Source organism: Onychomys torridus, chromosome 13, assembly GCF_903995425.1.
Source record: "Onychomys torridus chromosome 13, mOncTor1.1, whole genome shotgun sequence".
Lineage (NCBI taxonomy): Eukaryota > Metazoa > Chordata > Mammalia > Rodentia > Cricetidae > Onychomys > Onychomys torridus.
The window spans coordinates 70,704,801-70,728,884 of NC_050455.1; the positions used below are offsets into that span (position 1 = coordinate 70,704,801).

General features: G+C 47.6%; 1 protein-coding gene across 2 annotated transcripts in view; it reads left to right on the forward strand.

Annotated features, from left to right (window-relative positions):
• Window positions 1-12,698: 12,698 nt before the first annotated feature.
• LOC118594582 (myelin basic protein) overlaps window positions 12,699-24,084 on the forward strand; it is a 115,991-nt gene continuing 104,605 nt past the window's right edge. For both annotated transcript variants that reach the window (XM_036204538.1, XM_036204540.1), the window contains exon 1: window positions 12,699-12,957. The gene's annotated coding sequence lies outside the window, so the exon portion shown is untranslated. The remainder of the gene's footprint in view (window positions 12,958-24,084) is intronic.

Here is a 24,084-nt window from a genome sequence, read left to right on the forward strand (position 1 = left end):
CTTGACTCTTTTATTGTGAATGCAAAAACACACAGTGCTCACCTCAGGATATAAGAAATGGTTTGTTCTGGAGGTAAGTATGAATAACCACAGCCTGAAAGCCCAGAGTCAGGTCACCCCAAATTCCATGTTCCAACATAGTAAAGAAACAGAGCAGAGAAAATCATAAATGAAGGCATTTTTCAAATATATTGCTGGGGAAGGGACATCATGTGTAGGTGGAATAAAGCAAAGAGGAGAAATTTCACATAGGCCTCCGATGTGATCTGAGGCATTTTTAGCTTTTGGGTTGCTGGAAGCTAGACATTTGTTTGTCCCTTCCAAACGACTTACCAAATAGTCACAGGAACCAGATGTGACACACAGGTGAGCTTGGTAAAAAGTTTAATGCAGGAACACTTTTCTTTTGCTCTGGGAACTTCAGTTAAAATTATTTCAGGAGGAGTCTTTGAAGAGAAGGCTCGGTCTACATTTAAATCTGTGTCTGAAAGGAGCCCGCCTGGAGGAGGAAGGTCCTCCTCACAGAGCTAGAATTACCCAAGAGAATGTTAAGCGGTGATTGGCAGTCTACCTGACTTAAACTTTGAGAAACTGCCGCACACCAATAATCAAGTGACTTCTACAAGTGGCAAAGGCTGAGAATTCCTGAAATAAAGGACCTCTGACAGGCCCTGGAGGACGATCTGGGCGTGGGAGGGTAACAAACTAGAAAGGATGCTGCATGTACAATAAGAAAAATACAAAGAAAGCAGCATCCATTGCACACAGCATCCAACTCCCTCCCTAAAGGGGGCTGTGCTCTCAGCAACAGAGAAGTCCAGCAGGGCATCCACATTGCTGCTGCCAAGAAAAGACACAGGCAGAGAAACCCCAGAGCAAAACAGAGAACAGTTGCAGTCAAAGGCTGTTTTGAACCAGGAGATACAGGGAATGCAAGATGTGTGATCTCGGGATTCACAGACTTGCGATGGTAGAAAAGCTTGCTAGGACAAGACAGAAAATGACCATGAAAAGCAGAGAAGGAAGTCTTACTTGGTACGGCCACTTTAGAAAAGGAGACAGGGAGACACGGGGACTCCTCCCTCACACCCCATGTCCATCTTCAGGGTCCTGACAAGAGGTTTGGGTTTAAACAGAGGACAAGAGGCTGTGTGGCCAAGCAGTCCTGGCCGAGGAGTGGTCCTGCCTCACCAGCCCGTCGTTGTCTTGGCTCCTGTCTCTCCTGCAAGCTAGTTAAACAGGAGTCAGAACTTCATAAAATCTCTGCTGACAGCTAAGTCCTCCTCAGGCTCACTCTGGGTTCAGGCCTTTCTTCTCCCAGCAGGGGATTCTGGGGAAATCACTATTCCTTGGAGACTATGGTCTCAAAAGTCTATAGCACATGGAGGGGTACAAGTGTCTCTCCTTAGACTATATCACAAGAGGACAAATGGGGGAAGGCAGGAGGGTATTTGTGTGAGTGAGTGAGTGAGTGAGTGAGTGAGTGAGTGAGTGAGTGTGTGTGTGTGACAGAGAGAAAATGAGGGTATATGAGAGAGAGAAAGTAAGAGAGTGAATGTGTGTATGAGACAGACAGAAAGAGAGAGAGAGAGAATGGACGCCACATATGTGCAAGCACTTGTAGAGGCCAGAAAAGGCTTCCATTCCCCAGGGCGGGAGCTCCTGGTGGTGGTGAGTAGCCAGACATGGGTGCTGGGAACAGAACTTGGGTCCTTTTGAAGAACAGAAAGTGCTTGTCATCACTGAGCCACCTCCCAGCTCCCACCCCTTCCATTTCAGAGTCCCCCCACTGTGTCCAATTCTGAACCTGGCCCTGATGTGATGTCTGTCTGTCTGTGTGTCTCCTGGGGAGCAGAGATCACAGACAGCAGTCTGCTGTCTCTCACCCTGGAAAGGATGAGGCAGCTCCCTCAGCTCCAAGGGGCCTCAGGCCAGCTGCTTCTCTGTCTTTGGTGCTGGCTTTCTCTCCGACCCTAGATCTCCATTTTCCTCTGCTGTGGCCTGGGTGTGGTTCTGCCCTTGCAAGGCCCTTTCTTCACCAGAGCCCTTTATGTTGTGCCAGAATTCAGGGGCTGTAGGGGCAGAACCAGCTCCACCTAGACCTGAGATGAGCTGCACCCCAGTATTCAGCAGCCCTGGGGCATCCAGAAACAGGCTTGTGCTTTGGTTCTTTTCCATGAGTCGTTACAATGTGTGGCAGGGCCCTAGCAAATGTGAACCCACATTCTTACCTGTCTTGAGAATTCCTGCTTTGGAGAAATGTGGACAACACTCCTTAGAAGGTCCCAAAGACAAACAAAGAATGAACCCACCAAAGTGCCTTCTGGGGGGAACAAACGCATTTGCTGGTTTTACTTACAGGGGACAGGGGAGGGATCACCAGTAGGTGATCTCAGATCAGCCACAACAGAAAGTCTTCACCCAGCGTGGATGACATCTTCCTCATAGCCCTAGAGGTAGAACCTTCTTGCCTCAATTAACTTCCCCCAGCTTATACACCCCAGCACCCCTCAGACCCTAAGGCCGTGAGGCCATCTGAAATTAGGGCAGAACTGGACACAAATGGACTGGAGGAGTGGCTGGAATTTCAGGTGAGGGTCCAGACTCACCCCATCCCTTCAAATACCAACAGTCCACAGACCCAGTCAGGATGGCCTCCAGCTCAGGCACAGGCAATCTGGTAATAATGGGGGCGGGGGCATTTGGCTCAGAGGCCCCTGTTTTTCAACACCTCTCTACAGCTCTGGAAAGTCTACCCAGTGCCTTCAGTACAAACCTCAGTGACCTGAATCCCAATGTCCCCTTCTCCAAGTCCATTGGCCTTTCCTACAACCCTCTCCCCAGCTCAGTCCTCCTCTGGGCCTCCACTCATTGTTAACGGATTGACCAGCCCTCAAGTGTCTATCCATTATGGAGGACATTGGAGGACAGGCCACTCTAAAACACAGAAGGTTGGAAAGAGGTGTGCAAAGGTCCTGGTCCCCACGTGAAGCCTGACTCCAGGCCAGCACACACCAGAGCTTGCTGCCTTGACCCTCCTCCCTGCATCTCATGAAAGAGCTTCAGGGACAATCCAAAGCAATTTCTCCAAAATGGAAATGGCTAATGGAGCCTGCCTCCTCTACCCTGCCCTGGTGGCAAGACCATTTATCATGGATCTAGGATTTCAAAGTAATAATGTTACAGTGATAGAACGTCCAACTCCAGCTGGTGGTAAATTGCCATCATCCTGAAGGTGGGGGAGGCAGACTCCAGCCCATCCAAACACTATTCTGCCATCTTCTGCTGTCCTTTGAGGCTGACTCTAGCCGCACTCTGCTTGGCATGAAACCATCTATCACTCAGATGAGCAGGGTGAGGTTTTCATGAAATGGGTTAAGATTGCAAATGCCAGGGTGACTCTGCAGAGACACATATCAATGGGCCATCCCATATGAATTCCCACCACAGGCCAGAGATGATTAAATAATTTTTGTAAAACAGCACTTGAAATTTTGTTCTTGTCCATATTTTTCATAATAGTCAGCAGAAAATGGATTACAACTGTGCCAGAAAGGAATAGCTTGGCATTTGAAGAAGCCGGGCACACACATTAGCTCTGGGAGCTCATTAGGCCCTGAGGATCAGGTGGCTGGGCCTCAGAGGCCCCAGCTAGGGCTTCATCTCTGGGAGCCAGCAAATATAATTTTGTAAGAGAATTCCAGTTTCAACCCAGAGGCCAATTATTTTCTTAATGTTCATAAAGTGTAGGAAACAAATGAAAAATACATCTTAACATTTGCATACACATCCTCCAGCAAAAAATGTTAGAAGTCAAATTGCACTACGGCTAAAGGGCTGGGAGAAGAAGGCTCTGTGATTAACTTTAGCTGTTTGTATTAAACACCCTGTTAGTCAAGGAAGTCTATGCAAATGGTTAGTTCGCCTTAGGTAGCATCATTGATTCGTCCCACAACAGATGAGTTTACAAGCCAGTGCATCTGACCTTCCTCTGAGGAGATCACCTAGTGCTCGTCCATGTGAAACTGTCTGTAGACCTGATTAAGATTGACACCTACAGTCAGGTGGCTTTGAGGGAAGGGACAGCCATGGGTGAGGTGGGTAGGCCTTATTCCTCCGGCTGAGTTGTTAAGTGCCAACAGAGGTTCCCAGAGAAGAAAGGGTTCCCCTTCGGACCAGCTTACGTAAGCACCCAAAGTTCCAGCCTGACACATGGCCTCTAGGCTCTGTACTGATGGGGGTCCCCAAGTCACATGATCTCAATCCTTGAAACAGACTTTTTGATTCATACAGAGATACACAGGCAGATAACTGCACAACTGCCTGCTTTAGGGTACTCTAGAGATGGAGGAGAACTGATAGACTGAAGATGTATTACAAAAGAAGGTTAATGAACCATCACACCCACTTAGACTCTTTTCATTCATGACTTCTTTTCTCCTGAGAAATTTTGACATAATTCCAGATTTATAAGCAAATAAAACAGATACACTTGCCAAATATCAGTTTATAAGAAGTTATAAAGTGACTCATATAGCAGACAGAGAAATACTGTTGTTTTCAACAAAAACTCAATCATTCAACTTTACTAATAAAGACTCAGGGCCAGATGCTGGGGTAAAAACCTGCTAGCTCAGAGAGGCTGAGAAAGCACCCGACTGACCACCCTCTTTCACTGACATCCTAGAGAGAGAGTTTTCTCCTACGCCATCTCAATCAAAACTCCTCTAACTCAATGTCCCTCCCTTCTACTTCTGTGTGTCTCTCTATCCTGACTCTCTCTTGCTCTCTATGGTTTTTTTTCCCTATCAACTGGTTGCTTGTTCTGCCTCTTGATCTATGTTTGACTTTATTTAATTCTGTTTACAATATTCAAGCAGAAGGCTCTTAGATTAAAGAGTGTGTGTGCTAGGGCTGAGCCACACCACAACTAGAAACAAGTTTTTCCAGTAAATGACATAATCTCAGGGTTCACAGTGTGATCATATATCCTGTAACAGAAGACCTTTTTGAAAAATGTTTTCCTTCCTTGACTATCAGGCTTCTTAGAGCTATGGCCCCTGCATCTCCAGACATGGTCTATGATTCCTGGGGGCTCCTGACCTGGGCCCGTTGTATTCTCATACATCTGATAGCCACAGTTAGCTCACTAACCAAAGGCCTCAGGAAAGATAACACACACACACACACACACACACACACACACACACACACACACACACCACCCTGTAATCCAACCATATATGGTGACTTGGGCTATAATCCCCATGTACAGAGGCTGAGGCAGGAGGATTGCCACAAGATCATGAGCAGTCTGGGCTACAGAATGAGGCTATCTCAAAGTGAAAAGTAAAAGGTGGGGGTAGAGGGGCTGGGGGAGATGGCTCCATCAGTAAAGTGCTTGCTTAAAAGCACAAAGACTCACATTCAATTCCCGGAATCTATGTAAAGGGGCCAGGCATGGAGGCACATGCTTGTAGTTCAGCTGGGGAGGAGGAGACATCTGTGCTCCTGGGCTCGCTGGCCAGCCTCCCATGCTAGGGAGTCCTAGAGAAGTGAGAAGACCTATCCAGAAAAAACAAAAAACAGTGGATGACACTCCTAAGGACTGACACTATGTATGTAATGGTCCTCTGGACTACACACATACATGTACACCCATAAGCATACACAAAGTAAAAAGAGGGATGGGGAAATACTTACATGGTAGAGTATTTGCCTGGCATACACAAGGTACGATACCAGTCCTGAATAAAAAATAAAAAAAAAAAAAAAAACAAATCTGGGGAAGCAATCATCATCAGAGAGGCTTCCTCCAGCAGAGACCCACAGCCAAATGTAAGGTGGAGAGAAAATCCAAATTGGAGATCTCCATCGGGTCCTTCCCCTCAGAGCCTGGAGAACTCCACAGGAGAGAGGGAGGAAGAATTGCATGGGCAAGAGCAGTTGAGGACAGAAGGAGAACACAGCACACAGAATCAACTAAGCATGGTTCATAGGGCTCACAGAGACTGAAGCAGCAGCCTGGGAGCCTGTGTGGGATCTACGCTAGGCCCTCTGCATATATGTTAGGGTTGTGTAGCTTGGTGATCTTGTGGGACTCCTGACAGTGGGAGTGGGTGTGTCTCTGACTCTTCTGCCTGCTCTTAGGGACCCTTTTCCTCCCAGTGTGTTGCGTCGCCCAGGCCTGGTATGAGGATTTATGGCTAGTCTTATTGCAACTTGTTACCTCAGTGTTGGGCCGATGTCCTTGGGAGACCTGCTCTTTTCTGAAGGGAGATGGAGGAGTGGATCTGGGGAACGTGGTGGGGGACTGGGAGGAGAGGAGGGGAAACTGCGGTCAGGATGTATTGGATGAGAGAAAAGTAAAAAAAAAAAATCTGGGGAAGGGAAGACTGTTCTTGCACAAACACAGCCACATTGTGTTACCACAGAGTCAAGGTCAGTTACACAGTGTGTGGCTGTTGTTACTTCTCACTTATTTTAGTAACTTTGTGGACAGAGAGACAGCCTATTTTTTTAACCCAAGCTGAATCTTTTCTTTGCCTTACGGACAGTTTTTTATACGAACCTTCACCTCCAGAAACAGGAATGACATTTGGATGAGCCAAACAACATCCAGGGTACCAGATCCTTCAAGGGTGACACAGAGAGAAGCCAAAAAACTCTAGGGCCTTGGCTTGGGATGTAGTTCAGTGGTAGAATTCTTGCCTAGCACGTGTAAGGCCTAGACTGCTGCTGGCACTGTGTGTGTGCACACCCATACACACTACTGGCTACCATTTGACTTGAATAATCTAGTTGTGTGCTTATAAATTAGTGCCAATGTGTTTTATAAAAGGCACTCAAACATGCACCCTGAAGACTAATGGTGTTTTCTGAATGTCATATAACCTCATTCTTTTTCCCTTGGAGTATGGAGAAATAAGATTGAATGCTTGGCCTAAGAAGATGCTTGCGAATGTGTGGACAGGGAGAAACCAACCACATCCTGAAGTCGATTTTTTGTTCGATTGGTTAGTTGATGGGTTTTCTTTTCTAATTCGTGCTTCCAAGACCACAGAGACACACGAGACATACAGAAGAAAATGAAGGAAAACACTGATGTCCCATCCAGTGCTGGCTGGTCATCAGATTTTCCTGAGTGTCCTCTCTGCCCTGGAACCTGACCCCAAACTTGGACTATACTCCAACCTGCTAAGTCCTTCAAAGTGATTTAAGTAGCCTGAATTGACACACCTGTCCTCCAGAGGGCGCACGAGCCCCACAGACTAGGTTCCATGTCTCTAACAAGGTGAACTTAGATGAAGTTTCCATGGCCAGCCCACAGTTTTTCTGATGTTAAATTTGTTTGTAAATGGAGTAGATAAGTGCCAGGAAAATGAATAAGCTTCATCACCACCTCAGAGTCGGTTAGCCTGGGCTGTGGAAAGAACCCAGCCACTTGGTAAGGGAGCAGTTGTCTCTACACTGCAGAGGGTGAGCCTGTGGCTCAGAGAGGCACAGACCTTCCTTTGCAATCACTCAGCCACACGGTTCACCTACCCTGGCACGGCTGTCCCCGATGCAGAGAGAGGACACAGAACATCAGGCCAAAGGTCAAAGAGCCTTTGTGTAAGCAGGTTGCTAAGAGTTCCAAATGGGCTTAGGAGACTTACTGGGTGGCTCAGCTGCCCTTCCCCAGGTCCCTCCAAAGGGAGACAAGAACTCCTTCACAACCCCCAGCCTATGCTGGGTCACTGCGGATCTTCCCTGCTGCTCTTTGTGCTGAATCAAAGATGGGGATGGTCACACACCTGCACAGGAGGCCTTCTGCCATGTATGAGGTGACCAGGAGCCATATTGAGAGCTGCCATGAGTTCAGAGCTGCCCCACCTATGTGGGATTCAGGGAGATCTTGTTCTAGCCCCAGACCCTCCCAGGGCCATCGAGTTGGCCTGCACAGGGCCTCTGTGTGGCACCTAGGCTCTGCTCTGAACCCACTGGTTGATCCTAAGAGCTTTGCTGGCTCCTAAAGCCCAGGCTCCTCCTCTGACTGACAGTTTACTGAGGAATAGAGTGAGTTAATCCCACAAAGTGCTAGGTCTCTGGCAGGTGTTGGCCAAATATCAGCCATGACATGACTGCTCTGCTCTGGCTCCCCAGGGCTTATGGCAGGCTCCTCCCTTTGACCTACCTGTTTCTAACAAGCTCCCCGTGTGCACATGTCCTCTTTCCTCCATCTGGCCAATTCCTACACTGTTCACCACTCCTCAGCAGGCTCTGTTCTCTGGGCATGTGCTCCTCTTCCCTGTTTGCCTAAGCCAGTGCGCTATGTGTTTCTCAAGAAAGACATCTTGTTTTCATGCTTAATGAAAGTTGTTTTGTTTGCTAAGTAAGTAAATGAGTGACTGGGAGAGTGAAATGCTGGATAATCAAGATTGGCATTTAATACAGTGATTTCTTCTCTGTATGTGGAACTTGTGGTTTTATATATAGAACACACACACACACACACACACACACACACACACACAAAAAGTAGGTTGGGGGTGAGAAACAGTGGATACACCTCAGCATTCTGTCATCCCCCCCACACTGTTTGGTTTAATCTTCCCAGTATCTCTTCCAGCCACCCCAGTGTACAGCAAGCAGCACACCCAAGCTTCATGGGCCAAAGTAACAACCATTGAATTGTGCTCACCTCACGACTTCTGTGGGCCAGGAGTTGGGAGTACAATGAGCAGATGGCTTCTTTCTGCTCTGTGCTGTCCAAGCTCGGCTTGGAGGAATCAGAAGAGGGTGACCCCAAGGCAGACTTCCTACAAGGCTTGTCCCCTCTCACAGCAGCTGTCAGGCAGAGGGTGTGCATGTGGCTGCCCCACGATTCTGTCCGGGCTGCCTCAGAGCCTGGTGGCCAGGATCCTAGCATGACAGTCAACTGAGAAAGACAACCTTGGTTGGCATTGCTGTGATCCAGCCTCCAAAGTGCAGATCCTTTACACTGAGGATGTGGCTCAGTGGGAGAGCCTTTGTCTCAAGTGCAGAGAATTGCCTGTTGGTGGAAGAAATTACCAAGCTTCTCAGAGATTCAAGGGAAGCAGAGAGACTCTGCACCCCACCCCACCCCACACACACAAACAGCATGAGTGCCAAAGTCACACAGGAAGAAGACGGAGTGAAACTGGAGATGGTGTTGAGGAAACAAATTACCACACCAACTTAAACTTAAAGTGACCACTTGTGAGTACAAAGAGGCCCAGGGGATTACAGAGGCATCCTGAAAACCACCAAACACAGTTAGGTATCACACTGGAAAATTTAAAAAAAAAAAAAAATGGATTAATACTTACTAACCACAGTACAGCACCTGTGGGAAGCATAAACACATAGACTAGTCCATAGATTTCTATAGGTCCTCGAGAGCCTTCAAGCCCCATAGATAACTAGACATGTTTTATTTTATCAACAAAAATGTGAAGCTATAGTTAAGTCAAAATAGTTTGTGGTTTACACTTTGTAAAAGTTTATAAGATAATAACAAATCAATTGTAGGAACTGTTTTCTCTCAGCCAGATGTCCCTGCCCTAATTTTACAAGAAGCACAGCAACAAGGGTTCTGGTAAGCATGTAGCTTGGGTCTATAGCCCCAAGCGCTCTCCTTGCTCACAGCAGGTTTTTCTTAGGCTGAACTTCCTGCCAGTCACCAGCCTAATGTTCTTGCAGTCTGTGAGGATGGCCAATCATACTCAGTTGTTTCCTAAAACAGTAGATGAGATGATCACCCAGGCCCAAGTCCATTCTCTGCTTCATGAAGACCTCCAGCAAACTGCAAATCACAGACCAGAGGTGAAAATGAAATCTAGTCATTTCATAATCAAAACAGAAGTATAAATGTAATTCTGAAAAGAAAAACAGAAAATTCACAACACCAGCACCCTGAGAAATGGTTAGATCAGGCTTCCTTGTCCATGTGTGGTATGTACATTTCTGTGCACATATTGGTATGTGCACATGAAGGCCTGTAGAGGACATCAAATGTCCACCATTGCTCTCCACTTACTTCCTTGAGACTGAGTCTCTCACTGAGCCAGAAACTCGATATTTTCACTAATCTGGCTGGCCAGAGTACTCTGAAGACCCACCTGTTTCCTCCTTCTGCTCTGCTGGGATTAGTTACACCTAGCTCTCACGTGAGTAGGGAAGCCTCAAACTCAGGCCCTCACACTTGCACAGCAAACTCTAACCCAACAAACTCTCCCTGTCCTAATTTGCATCTTAACTTACCTTGGTGCCTGTTGGGGTCTGACTTGGCAAATGTACTAAGTACAGGTTGCACACAGAAGCCTTTGCTGCCCACTGAGGTGTGAGATGCTGACAAGACTGTGCAGTCTACCCTCTGGTGGCCTGAGGTTCAGTGAGAGAAGAAGGCAACTACACCATGGCTTCTTAAAAATGCCAAAGACAACAAGGCATTGTCACCATTTGTCAAGAAGTGACTTCCCATCTCACCCAAAGCCCTGAATCTCTGCCATCTTGCTAAGAGCTATAGTCTTTGGGTAATAATTGACTCCATAGTGAGACTTGCTTCATGTCCCCTGCTCCTTGGATCTTTTGTCCTTTCCATGGCCAGCAAGGCAGGAAGCTGCTAAACATGCCTTTCAAATATTGACCAATGGCCTTTGTTGCTGGATCCTAGCAGCTCCCTCGGGGGGAGGGAATGAGAAAGCACAGTGTCAACGACACAGACACTGGGAGTCAGTTGAAGGCAAACATCAGACATTATTTATTCAATAATGGGGAAGGCCTTATATACCCTCCTCCCAGCACCCAAGCTGTGTCCCAATCTGGTGACACTGCATGGTTGTCCCTCATTGGCTGGGCACAATCAGAAACTCTGGGCAGCGCCTGTTGCTAGGCCCTCAGGCAGTCTCCAGCTTGGCTCATAAGGAAGTATGTTATGTGCATGCCTTGGTAACTGGTTTGAGCCTATTTCCCTGACCCTATGGGACTGTCCTACCACAGGCCTAATTAAACAGCCTACTCCACACTCACATCTTTCTTGAAAAGTCTTCATGCAGTTTGAAGGTCTGGCTGCCTATCTGTAGCAGGCTTGCTTTTGGGCCACTAACCAGCTCCCAAATCATGACATGGAGACTTATTATTAATTATGAATGCTTGGTCTTAGAACTTAATTTAACCTGTTTCTCTTCATCTACATTTTGCCCAGGGGCTTTTTACCTTTCTTTCATTCTGTGTGTCCTACTCTGGGTCTGGCTGGGTGGCAGCTGCCTGGGTGAACAGGTCTGGCTGTCCCTCTCTTTCTTCCTCATTTTCTCCTCTCTTGAGCCTAGATTCTTCCTCCTACTACTTATTCTCTCTGCCTGCCAGCCCCACCTATCCCTCTACTAACTGTTGGCTATTCAGCTTTCTATTAGACCAGTCAGGTGCCTTAGGCAGGCAAAGCAACACAGCTTCACATAGTTAAACAAATGCAGCATAAACAAATGTAACACATCTTTGCCCAGTAAAAGAAATATTCTACAACACCTATCTACACAAGTGCTGTATCCCCACAAACAATGCAGGCGACATATCACAAGTCCTTTTCACAGGGTCTAACAGGATCAGTCATGCCTGCCATAGGAAAGGAAGCCTGATGTCCCTGGGAATCAATAGAAGCTTTGGAGGGTGTGAGACTGTTGTCCCCACTGTGGCTAGGCAGCTCCCAGATTCAATGACACCTCAGGGCAGGGACTCTGGGACACATCTGTCTTCTGGCTGCTGACACTGAGTTCTGATGTCTGGAATGGAACCCACAGTTCCAACACTCTCTGATGGCCTGAGCACCAAGGGTGACCCGGCCAGCTGTGAGCACTGGACATCCCTGTCCTGGGTGACCCTCTTGCTTCAAATAGCTTAAAGTCACTTCATCTTCGGTTGGACCAGGACCTTTCCCTGTTTTTCTATCCTTAACTCCAAATCCCAGGACCTACATCCTCACCCCCCACCTGCACCCCCATGTGCACCATAAGCTCCTAGGTAAGGACCAGTTAGGTGTCTCTGGACTGCTGTGAAAATATTTGTTTTAGGAAGACTAGCATTTGGACATAGACACTAGATCCTCCACCTTCCAGGAGGATGTGAATCTCCCTAGGAGCCAGCTTTGAGACTTCCTGTTCTCTGTTCTTGGCATGCATGGTGTGTGTCCCTAGGTTATCGGATTGATTCCCTAGCAGGGTTTATCTCGCGAAGAACCAGAGACTTACTCAGTGTGGTCCCCATCCACTGCTTCCTCCCACATACCCAGAGCCAGGCTGATGGAGTCAAAAGATCCATGTGACAGCAGGAACCTGTGTTCAAGTAAGCCCAGCGGGTTCCTGAGTGACAGAAAAGGGAAGTTTCCTTTCTGGACTCACTAGTCACTAGGGTGTCCTGGGTCCTCCAGCCAGCACCTGTGGTCTCAGCCCCAGCTTCAGGCCCAGAACACAGACATCCACCTCGGGTCCTGCTGACCCGGGACAGGTGCATCAAGGTAACCCTCGGTGCAGGGCGCAGGGCGGGTGATGCCATCTAGACCTCCCTTGAGAGCTCTAGCTCCAGGTTTCAGAAGCTGGAAAGTTCAGAGAGCGCAGCGGTAGGGAGCGTAGGGTGGTGACAAGCAAAGCCCCGCCCCGCCGCTGCGAAGGCTGCCCTGCCCCTGGGTCCCCGCGTGTCCCCCGCCCTCCCAGTGGCGCGCGTTTACCTGCTGGCAGGCAGAGGGAGGCGGGGCTGGAGCGGGGTGCGCGCCCGTCCCCGGAGCAGCCGCTGTCAGTCACCGCCGCTGCGCGCCAGCGAGGACGAGCCTCCGGCCCAGGCGGCCCGAGTCTCGCGACCCCGAAACGCACTACTCGCGCCCCAGCGACCCGGAGCCCAGCGTCGGGTCCCTCCTGCCGGCCTCCCTGGCGCCCCTTGACCTCCGAGCCGCAGCCAGCACCGGTAAGTGATCAGATCCTGATCAGAGACGCGCGGGGCGGCCCTGGAGCCTTTGTCTCGGCTCCCCTAAGAGCGGGAGACCCCAGCACCGAATCTGACTCCCGGAAAGGCGAAGGAGAAGGTGCTCGGTGCCAGCAGCAGAACTCTGGTCCCTCTCCCAGGCCAGGAGCTCCTGGGTCACACCTGACCAGCGAAGCAGGTGGCCCGCAGGTGGCAACTAGGCGACCTCTCGGACCGCGTCGGCAGCCCCGATCTTTCTTAGGAAGCGGTGGACGCGGGTGTAGACTCAGGGCCACAGCGGTGGCGATTGGAAGCCCGAGGGATATCCCAGGGTGATCTCCAGCCAGGCCTGGGGACCCCGGGGTCGCTGAAACTCGAGCGGCCTTGAAATGGTGGGGGGGGAGGAGTTTAGGGGTGGGAGGTGACCTCGGTCAAGAGAGACCGCCTTCAGCGTGTGGAGAGGGGATCTGATGGGCTCTGAGCACACCAGGGGTCCATCGAAGCCGCCAGTGCCTGCTAACCACACACCTGCTGCCTCTGGTGCGGTCCCTGCCCTGCCCTTCCCCACAAGGAGTAGCAGTTTCTCTTTGAGCAAAGGGCGGCGACAGGCACTTGACCAGGCTTCCGCCTTCTCGGGGCCTGTCTCGGGCTCCTAGGCTCTTTCTGCGCCACACGCAGACCCTCACCCACCCTGCCCACGTGCAGCCACTTGCTGGCCCTGGCGCTGTGTCCAGCCTGGCCCGGTCTTCCCACGGTAACTTGGTCCTGCTGAAGCTCCAGGTCCCTGTACCCCTCCTCCGGGGAGGGGGTAGTCCTCGCTCGTGTTCTGCTTTGGTGTGTTGTAAACTCTGATTTTTAGGGGCTGTGCGTACCCTGCTTGGGATTTTGGAGTGCTGTTGTAGCCCCCTGATTTGGGAGGTGGAGCAAGCCTTGGAGGAGCATTTGTGGTTCTGACTCCTCGCTGCATGCCAGCAGGACAGCTAGCCGCTGATCCCCACCGCACACAAGCGTGGATCTGTGCGTTAAGGAAAGTCTTGGAGCTGGGGCTCAGAACCTGCAGGGGTGGGAGACAGATATCAGGCAGGCATCGCTTCTGCCAGCGCTGGACACGGGACATGCAATGGAACGACTTTTTCAGAGGAAGGAAACCTTAGGGAGGTCTCATTTAAGACCCGTGGCTTTGGAGGGTCCTTAGACAAGCTCAAAGGACCACCCACTCACTCACTACCCATGTCTCTCTCAAATAGAGCTTACCCTGCCGACACCTCTGGGGTGGGGGTGGGCACCTGTTTTAGAGGATGGGAAGAGGTGATCCCAGACCAGAGTGACCCATAACCAGAGACCTGTAGTGTGTGCTCAGCCAATGGTGCAGGTGAACAACAGACCAGCTTGTGTAGACACCCTTAGATTCTCAGTGGAATAAACAGAAACTTGAGAGAGAAAATACAGTTAAAAATAATCATGAATGTGAGGAGCAACTCCTAAGGATTTAATTGTTCTGAAATGCCTACTTTTATCAACTTAAGATTTAAAAAAAAAAAAAAAAAAAACTAGTGTGTTCAAATCCACTTTTAATGCCTGTCTAGATATGGAGTGTTGGTTCTTGGAGGAAATGGTGTGTGTGATTATAAAAAGATGTGTGAACACGGAAAAGAACACAGCCCCATCTTTCCAGGATGTTCCAATTTAGCCTGGATTTTGGAGTGCCAAAGCTTATTTTGTTTGCCAACTCTTGGTTTCCTCTTCGGGTCCTTTATGTTTTTAATGTTTAGATTTTATTTATTTATTTATGTGTCTATGTGGGTGAGCATGTGCGGCAGTCAGGGGTCAGCTCCTGCCTTCTACCATGTGGATTCCAGGGATCAAGCTCAGTTCATCAGCCCTGGTGACAAGCGCTTTTCCAGACTGAGTGTCATCTCACCAGTTCCTCTCCAAGTTCTCCCAATGTCAGCAGCTGCCCACGCCTTTCCAATAGCGGGCGGGCGGCTTTGGCTGAGCACTCACCAAACACCAGGCTCCCCACTGAAAACTGTTAACTACTGCATTTAAGTCTTGACTGCTCTGGGAGAGCTTCATTCCCCATCATTACCCTATTAGTTGTCTCTCAGGGCACATTCTTCTTAAATGTCCACCACTAAGGGTCTGGAGAGATGGCTTAGTGGTTAAAGACTCTCTACTGCCCTTGTAGAGGGCCCTAGTTCAGTTCCCAGCTCCCACATCAATTGGCTCACAATTGCTTGTAACTCCAGCTCCTGGGAATCCAACACTATCTTCTAAACTCTGAGGGCAACAGCACATGCACATACCCCCACCCAGATATAAATATGACCAAAAATAAAATTTTAAGTCTGTCACTAGTGAGTGACCATGTCTATTAAAACATCCGATTTCCACCCCCCAGGTGACCTGACCATAGAGACACCCATCTTAGTTGATATCCCTTCCTTAGCTTCCCTTGCTGTTAATGAGGAAGAAAAGAGAGTGCCCCTGTGACCCAGCATCACATTAAAAGCCACCACTCCCGCAGAGAGAGGCTCTTACCAGTCCCCCAGAGCACACTAAAGCAGTCTGGGAGGTCCTATACTGCAAGGAAGAGCTAACACATCAGAAGCCCTGTGCCTCCCGAGCAGAAATGAAGAACTGCTAGAACATTCTCCCAGGAAGGCCTTAACTCTTTGTTCAAATCTGTGGTAGTCAGACTTTAGTCAATAAACCAAGTTAATAGGAGATGCTTGTTAGCGATCTGACTTGATTTGTTTGGAGGCAGTGGCTCCAATAGAGGTGAAAGCCTGACCCACTTACAACAGGCGGACAAGGAGGTAGCTAGGCTCTCAGAGGCATTCTGGGCTGCAGAGCATAGGGCTTTCTTCTCTGACCCCTTATGCTGGCTCCTGAGAACAACTTGCATATCCTAAAGCCACCAAGAGTCTCCCACTCCAGAGGTGTAAAGATGTAGTGCTGTGATTCTGAAAGTTCTTGTGTTCTGGGCTTTGTGAACAATACTGAGAAGCTCTAGGACAGGAAGAGAGAGAGAGAGACAGAGAGAGAGAGAGAGAGAGAGAGAGAGAGAGACAGAGAGACAGAGAGACAGAGAGAGACAGAGAGACAGAGACACAGAGAGACAGAGACAGACAGAGACAGAGAGTGGGGGAGTGGATGGCTGGGATGTAGCTCAGTTGGTAGAGCACTTGCTTAACATACACAAGGCCCTGGGTTCAATCTCCAACATCACATGAAATCTGGCATCTGGTACATGCCTTTCACACCCCCCATTTGGGAGATAAAGGCAGGAAGGTCAAAAATTCAAGGTCACCCTCTGCCACATAGGGAGTTTCAGTCCAGCTGAACAAGAGACATGAAACCCTGTCTCAAAAAAAAAAAAAAAAAAAAAAAGTGGGAAGAATGGCATCAGCTCGGTGTCTGGGACATGTGGAGTTAAATGGGTGACTGAACCTGAACACTGTCTAGGAGATGAACCCAAAATGGGTTCATAAGATAGTAAAAGAATTTTAACCCACAGCTAATCAGTGATAAGATACTGTTTGACATTCCTTCTGCTAGTGAGAATTCTCAAATCCTGACTGTGCCAAAGATGAAGGAAGAGGAGGAGGAAGGAGAACTCTGTTAGCAAGAAACAAACATTTTACCTGAAGGATACTCATAATGGATCCCTAACCCTGTCCCCAAACCCAATCTTAACCCCCACCCTAACATTCAGGGGAACCTCTGGGATGACGCCTTTGACCAAGGATGTTCACTGAAACAATCTGCTAAAATTTTCTGTTTGGGGATTATTGCAACTACAAAATATCATGTAGAGAATTGGGGGTGGAGTATGTAGGTGTGATTCCATCACTTAGGAGGATGGTGAGTGTGTGGCCAACCTGGGCTACATATATAGTGAGAGTCTGTCAGGAAAAGGGGAAGGAGAAGAGAGGAAGGGAGGGAGGGAGGGAGGGGGGGGAGAAAAGGAGGGAGGGAGGGAGGGGAGAGTAAAGAAAGGAAGGAAGAAGAGAAGAAGAAAAATAATACCACAGAGCTCACTCACACATGCGCCCTTCACCTAATCTCCCCACAAACATCTTCCAAACTACAGCACAGCGCTGTAACCAGGAACTGAACCATGACACCAACCATTAACCTTGCTCAGATTGCACATTTGACCAGTTTCCACGCCAACATCCCTGTGCCTGTCTCTGTGCATTTAGCTGTATCCTTAAGTTTGTGTCTGTGTGTGTCTCTTGGAGTGTAATGCCTATGTCTGTGTATGTGTGTCTGTGAGCTTTGTGTCTGTCTGTCTGTCTAGCCCAATGTGATGTCACTGTGTAGAATCACCTGACTGTTAACACAATCAAGAATGAGCCTTATTGCCTCATGCTACCCTTCATAGCTGTAGCCAACTTCCCCCATTCCCCTCCCTGGGTGCAAGCATTCTGTTCCTTGGTCTCTCAGTTGCTGTCATCTCTATACAAATGCATCAGATGCCGCACCTCCCATGCCCGGCCTTTTTCCTCAGTTCGAGTTCCGCCATCACACAGGTGGTTGAGTGCACACATGGTGTATTCTGTGCTGTTGCCCTTGCCTGGTGCAGAAGCTCCATGTTTGCTCTCCCAGCCTCCTTGAAAGAGTGCTTGAGCCCTTTCAGGATGGAGTTATTGTACACAAAGCCGCTATGAAAATCCACCATCACTTGTGTGAACATAGTTTTCATATCTCTGGGATAAACACCCAAAAGTGCAGCTGCTGCTCATGCTGAGCACCTGTTGAATTTTATAAGGAATTGGCATCTCATTTAGAGGGTGCTGTGACACTCCACATTCCACCCAGCACTGCCTGAGAGACCCGGATGGCACATACTTTCAGAACTGTCATTGGTTTTGGTTTTGGTTTACTGTTCTGACATAAGCATGGGGACAGTTCATGGTGGTTTTGATGGTGTAAAAGATTGAGTGTACACATTTGCCACCCACAAGTCCTCCCCAGCAAAGAGGGTACCTGTTTCTTTCAGTTTTGAATTGGGTCAGTTGTTTTTATTAACATTTACTTTTTCTCATTCTTCTACGCTCTAGACCTCCATCTTTTGGCTCCTTCCTGACAGTTTAGCCCATGTTTTCATCTTCTTCATGGTATTGTTCAGATAAAAAGTTGGTTTTAATTATTATTTTGGTGCATTTCAGGGTTTTCATTTTCCCTTTAAAGGATCGTGGATTCAGGTTTTTTGCTTATTTGTTTGGTTGGGTTTTGGTTTTTGGTGTTGCTTTTTGTTTTTGGTATAAAGTCTTAAGAATTCTTCATCTAGCAGGGTGTGGTATTGTATGCCTTTAATCCCAGCACTTGGGATGCAGAAGCAAGTGAATCAAGGTCAACCTGGTCTACAAAGCGAATTCTAGGCCAGCCAGAGCTACATAGTGGACCCTGTCTCCAAAAAAAACAAAGGATAAAAGAAAAAGAAAAAGGAAGAAAAGCCAAGAATTCTTCCCCTAGTCTAAAGTTCTAAAGATTCCTTCTGATGTTTTGTTTTTCTTTTTGGTTTCATTGACCACTTTTAGTTTTTCATTTTACACTTCAGCCTGTGACCCGTTTTTAGTAACTTTTATATAAAGTACAAAGTTTAGACTAAGGCTTTTTGTTATAGTACTTTTTGGGTTTGATGAAAGAGTATTGGGAACGTAGTTCATCAGATTGCTTTTGCCGCTGTCAGAAATCATTCCCATATGTCTTTTGGAGTTAGCTCTGGACTCTCTGCTCTGCTCCACAGAGCAGGGTGGCTGTGCTCCCATCAGTGCCTCAATATGTGAGTTTGAGTCTGACAGAGACAGTTCTTTCAGTTCCTCCTCCCTGTCTCTGTCTCCTCTTTCTATTCCTCCTCTTTCTCTTTCTTCTTTCCCCATCACCTCCTTTTCCTGCCTTTTCTCCTTCTTTATGAAAAACATGCTGATTGAGAGAGGGCTGAGACATTGGCTCAGCAGGAGCATTTGTTCCTTGTCTGGCAGAGGACCCAGGTTCAATTCCCAGTACCCACGCGATGCCTCTGATCTCCGTGGGCAACACACACATACACACACAGTGCACATAAAGACATGCAGGCAAAACACTCATACATAAAAAAAAATAAGTACTAAAAACATAATCTCCTATGGGATATTTCAGATTTTCAGGTTCTCCAAATAAATTTTAGAATGGCTTCTTCTCACACACACACAGAGCCCCACTCAGGAGACAGAGACAGATGGATCTCTCTGAGTTATAGGCCATCCTCTTCTACATAATCAAGTCCTAAGCTAGTCTAGACAAGGCTACACCATGAAATTTTATCTCAAATAAAGAAAAAAGAAAGGGAAAAAAGGCAAACAAACACCAGAAGAATTGTTGTGTTGTTTATTTATCTTGTCTTATTGCTTTGGCTAGACCCTTTAGTGCTCTGTTGAATAAGATTTGCAAAAACTTGCTTTAGTCCTGACCTGAGAATGGAGCATTCTGTTTCCTTGGATTTATCATTTGTATAAACAGTAAAGTATCCGCCCCTCACCTATGCACATCCTCCTGGCTTAAGTGGGTTGGGGCTTCTCGATGCTCTCATTCACACTGCATAGCAGCCCCACAAGTGTGTAGCCCACCTTTGGGAGTGCCAAGTGATAGTCATCCTCTCAAAACTGGGAGGCCAAAAATAGCTTGGGTCATATAGACCACTTTCAAGTTGACCTTCAGTATTGACAGAGAGATCAGGAGAGATTCCCATGAAATTTGTATTACACCTGTATTTTGAACTGGAAACCTGAAGTTCAAGAACTCAACATAAACACACACACACACACACACACACACACACACACACACACACTCACAAGACCTGGGTCGGCTTGCCTTCTTATCAGGCGTGCTATTGCCTTTCTCAACTCCAGCAAAGCCCCTGCTCTGGTCATCCAGCCCTGTCTCAAGAGGAAGGAACCAACCTGCTGGCTTGTGTTTCTCTCCTTGGATTGTCTGTAACCACCTGCAATCTTTCGCTGAGAATTCTTATTGATTGCGTCATCCTCAGTCTTGTCCCTGGCACACCCTTGCACAGTCCTGGAAACTGGGCCAGGAATGCAGTCTCTGGACTTTGGGTCTAACTAAAAGAAGGAAATGCACAGTGACGACCCACACATCTAGCTCTTCTCAACTCATCTGAATGCATTTGCAAATACACAGACACATGCGTCATTGTCATCAAGACACCCTGTGCATATTCCTATCAAGCTGAGTTTTTGTAGAAAGAACTCAAGGAGTTGTTGATAAAGTTTTATGTTAACAACGTATTTACATTTTAGCCATTTATTTCTAATTCTCCATACTTAGTCTTATTTCCTTTCTACCCATGTGCTGCTGTATCTCATGGAGTATCATCACATCCTTTAATTCTTCATGTGCCTGAGACCTAAGTAAACTTGCTAGCTAGAAACTATAGAGCTATGCTGTGGGTTTCTCCCATACAGCAAGGTCACAGTTCCTTTATGGAAATTCAGCTAGTTTCTGGGCATGAGATACCTGGCTGTGTCTCGGGCTGCATCAAGAGAAAGTAGATGGAGTCTTCAAGTGACTATGATTTTCCTAGGGATTTTAGAAGCACATGAGTAAGTTTCCTAAGGCAAAGTATTTGCTAAGTGCCCTGCAATATGTCCAGTCAGAGTTTCTGAGGCAGAGGGGCTGTGCATGGCAGAAGAGACTGCTGCCTGGCTGCTCAAGTGCCTGGAAACCAGTGGCGGCCTGAGCCACAGGTCCAGCTCTCAAGCAGACATTCACTGACGGTAAACTGTAGGGGTGTGTCCTCTGCTCCACTCCTTACTCTCCTGTCCTCCCGGAGTCCCCATGTGGACACCCTCACAGCTCATGCTGGGACTCGTGGTTCATCCCTAGCCCAGAGGTGGCGGCATCTTTCCCTGTTTCTAGGCTGCACTAAAATGGTGGCCCTCAAGGGCTGGGAATGCAGCTCATCTGGGACAGTGCTTACCTTACACACCCGAGCTTCTCTCCCCGGTACCACATATACTGTACGATGCCACAGGTCTGTATCCCTAGGCAGAGAGAGGCAGGAGGATCACAAGTTCAAGGTCATACTCTGCTATATGGCAACCCCAATGTCAACCAGGGATATGTGAGACACTGTCCCCCAAAAGGAAGCGGGAACTGTGGCTGTCTACCACACATACACCTTTATGTTAGGACACAAGCATTCCATTCTGGGCTTCCCTTCTGGGTGGTCAATATGTTTCTTCACTGTAACAGCTACCACAATAGTGTCCTAGTGTCTGCCACATAAGCAAGTGGGCTTTTGCTGCAGTGGATGGCCGGCAAAAGCCCGCACTGTGAAGAAACCAGGCATCTAAACATGCTCTCTGCCTCTAGAAGCCAGATGAAGGGTTAGGGAATGGCTTATTCAGTTTAAAGTGTTGTCTTAAAAGACCAGGCAAACTAAATCAATAATTAAGGAAGCCAGTAGTGTAGGGAAACAGACAAAAATGATTTTCACATATTTTAGGAGCTAGACTTCCTTTCCTTTCTGTTGTTGTTGTCTTGGGGTTTTTGTGGTGGTGATGGTGTGTGTGTGTGTCTGTCTGTCTGTCTGTCTGTCTGTCTGTCCGTGTCTGTGTGTGTGAGTTTGGCTCTCATGTAGCCCAGGCTGGCCTCAAACCCATTATGGAGGTGAGGATGACCTTGACCTCCTGATTCTCCTGCCTCCAACTCTCAAATACCAATATTACAGGCTTGTGTTACCATTAGGCTTCTCTTGTGTACACATCTGCATTTGTGTATGTGTATGCATGCACACATTTGTGGTGGGTGGGGACAGCATGGTGTGTAGGGGTGTGCATGGGTGTGAGAGGGGAAAGGTGGGGGGGGGTGCGTGCATGTGTTTATGGGGGTGAGTGAGAGTACATGTTTTCAAGGGCTGGCAACATGTATTGGCTATTTTTATTCCAGTTCCTTCAGATGTCTGATGACGTAATAGCCTTTGAGTATCCTGAAGTGTGGTGTGAACACTAACCAAAGTTGTCCTAGAAATAGCAAGAATACACACCATATTCAGAAACAGGCATGGTGCACATGCTGCAGCATATGTCACTGTACATTGTCATGTTTGATAAGGGGAGATGTTGGTTCTTAATCACATTATCATCTTCATGTGTCCAGACTTATCACTGCAGAGAGAAAGATTTAAAGCAGATGCTGAAAGCCAGCCCCGTTGACTTCCAATGCTTGTTAGTAATCATTATAGAAAGGGAGGTAGAACACAGGGATGCAGAGATCAGTATAAGGCCTGATAGCAAGTAATTGGATTAGGTGGATAGACAGATGATAGGTAGATACAGATAGACAGACAGATGACAGATGATAGATACATAGATGGAGGAAAGGATGGATAGATAATAGAAAGATTCATAGGAAGGTAGGTAAAAAGAATGGAAGGAAGGAAGAGAAAAACAAAGATAAATAGATTGATGACAGGGAGATGAATAAGAGATAGATAGAAAGATAGATAGATAGATAGATAGATAGATAGATAGATAGATAGATAGATGCATACATACATACATACATACATACATACATACATACATACATACATACATACCAGAACAGGGAGATGGATAGGTAAATAGAAATAGATGATTGATAGGTAATATAAAGAGAGAATGATAGATGACACATACATACATACATACACTGGTACCTCACTGAAGTCCTAGTCTCCAGGACTTCATTGAAAGGTCCTCCCCACACAGATAGAGTTTGCGAGACCTAACCTGTGTTCCACATTCAGCAGTTTACATCTGACCTCTTTCTATCGAACTAACTTAGTATTGGGTGTCTAGATGCGAGGACGGGCCCTGAAGCATGAAGATCTGCCCTCCGAGCCCTGGAGTCTCCCCAACCTTCTCTGGGGAGTTCTTCCCAGGCACTGCCTCTGAAGTCATCTGGGCACTGTTAATGCAAGGAATTCAGTGATTAACTACCCCATTTCCTAACAGAAATCCTTTACTCATGTGGGGTTACCTCCAAACAAACCCAATGAAAACTGAAAATCCTTCAAACTATAGCTCACATAGTGTACCCAGGCCTCCAGGACAGTGGGGTTCCATTATATGTAATTTTACTATGTTAAAGTGAAAACCTTCTTTTGATTAGACAGAAAAGGGGAAATGCTGTGGAATAATGCTCTTGTACACTGATGTAATAAAACACTGATTGGCCAGTAGCCAGGCAGGAAGTATAGGTGGGGCGAGCAACTAGGAGAATGCTGGGAAGAAGAAGGGCAGAGTCAGGAGACACCAGCAAGCAACCCAAGGAGCAACATATAATGGGATGCAGGTAAAGCCACCAAACATGTAGTGATACATAGATTAATAGTTATGGGCTAATTTAAGATATAGAGCTAGCTAGCAGAAGCTTGAGGCATGGCCATGCAGTTATAATTAACATGAGCCTCTGTGTGTTCACTTGGGGGATGCAAGTGGGAGAGATTTGTTCCAACTACCAGTAGGCCAGGACACAGGAAATCTTCCATCTACAACTTACTCTATGATAAGTTGGCAGATAGCTTGTAGAACTCACTGGGAGTGAAAAACAGACCAGCTGTGCAGGTGTGAGTTCCCACCATCCTATAGACAGACTGCACACTGAATCATCGGGACAGACGGCTGCCCGTACGAGGCAGATCCAGAGACTCGGAATATGAAGGCAGGCAGAGAATGGATGGAAAATGAACCGTAGACCAGCAGAGTCGTTAGGCTTCTGGAAAGAAAGAAAAACAAGACCCCGCTGAGGTCCCTGCACCTTGCCCCACACCACAGCCTGCCCCCTTATGAAAGTGGTTGCATGTCTTCCTGCTGTCACTGGTCACAGCTGCACCAGATGCTCTGTGGACTGACCCAGTTTTGTATGCTTCTGCTTTAGCAAAGCCTGGCTGAAGTCTCAGGGGAGTGTGTTCCCTACACCAGGAGGGAAAAGTAATTCATTCATAGATGCATCCTTCCCCCAGGGCTGTGAGTGAATTAACATACATTGACTGAGACGCTGAGATCCTGACTTTGCAGAGTGCAGGCATTTTTAAATCGCATGTGATCCTTTTCAGAAGACACAGTCATATCT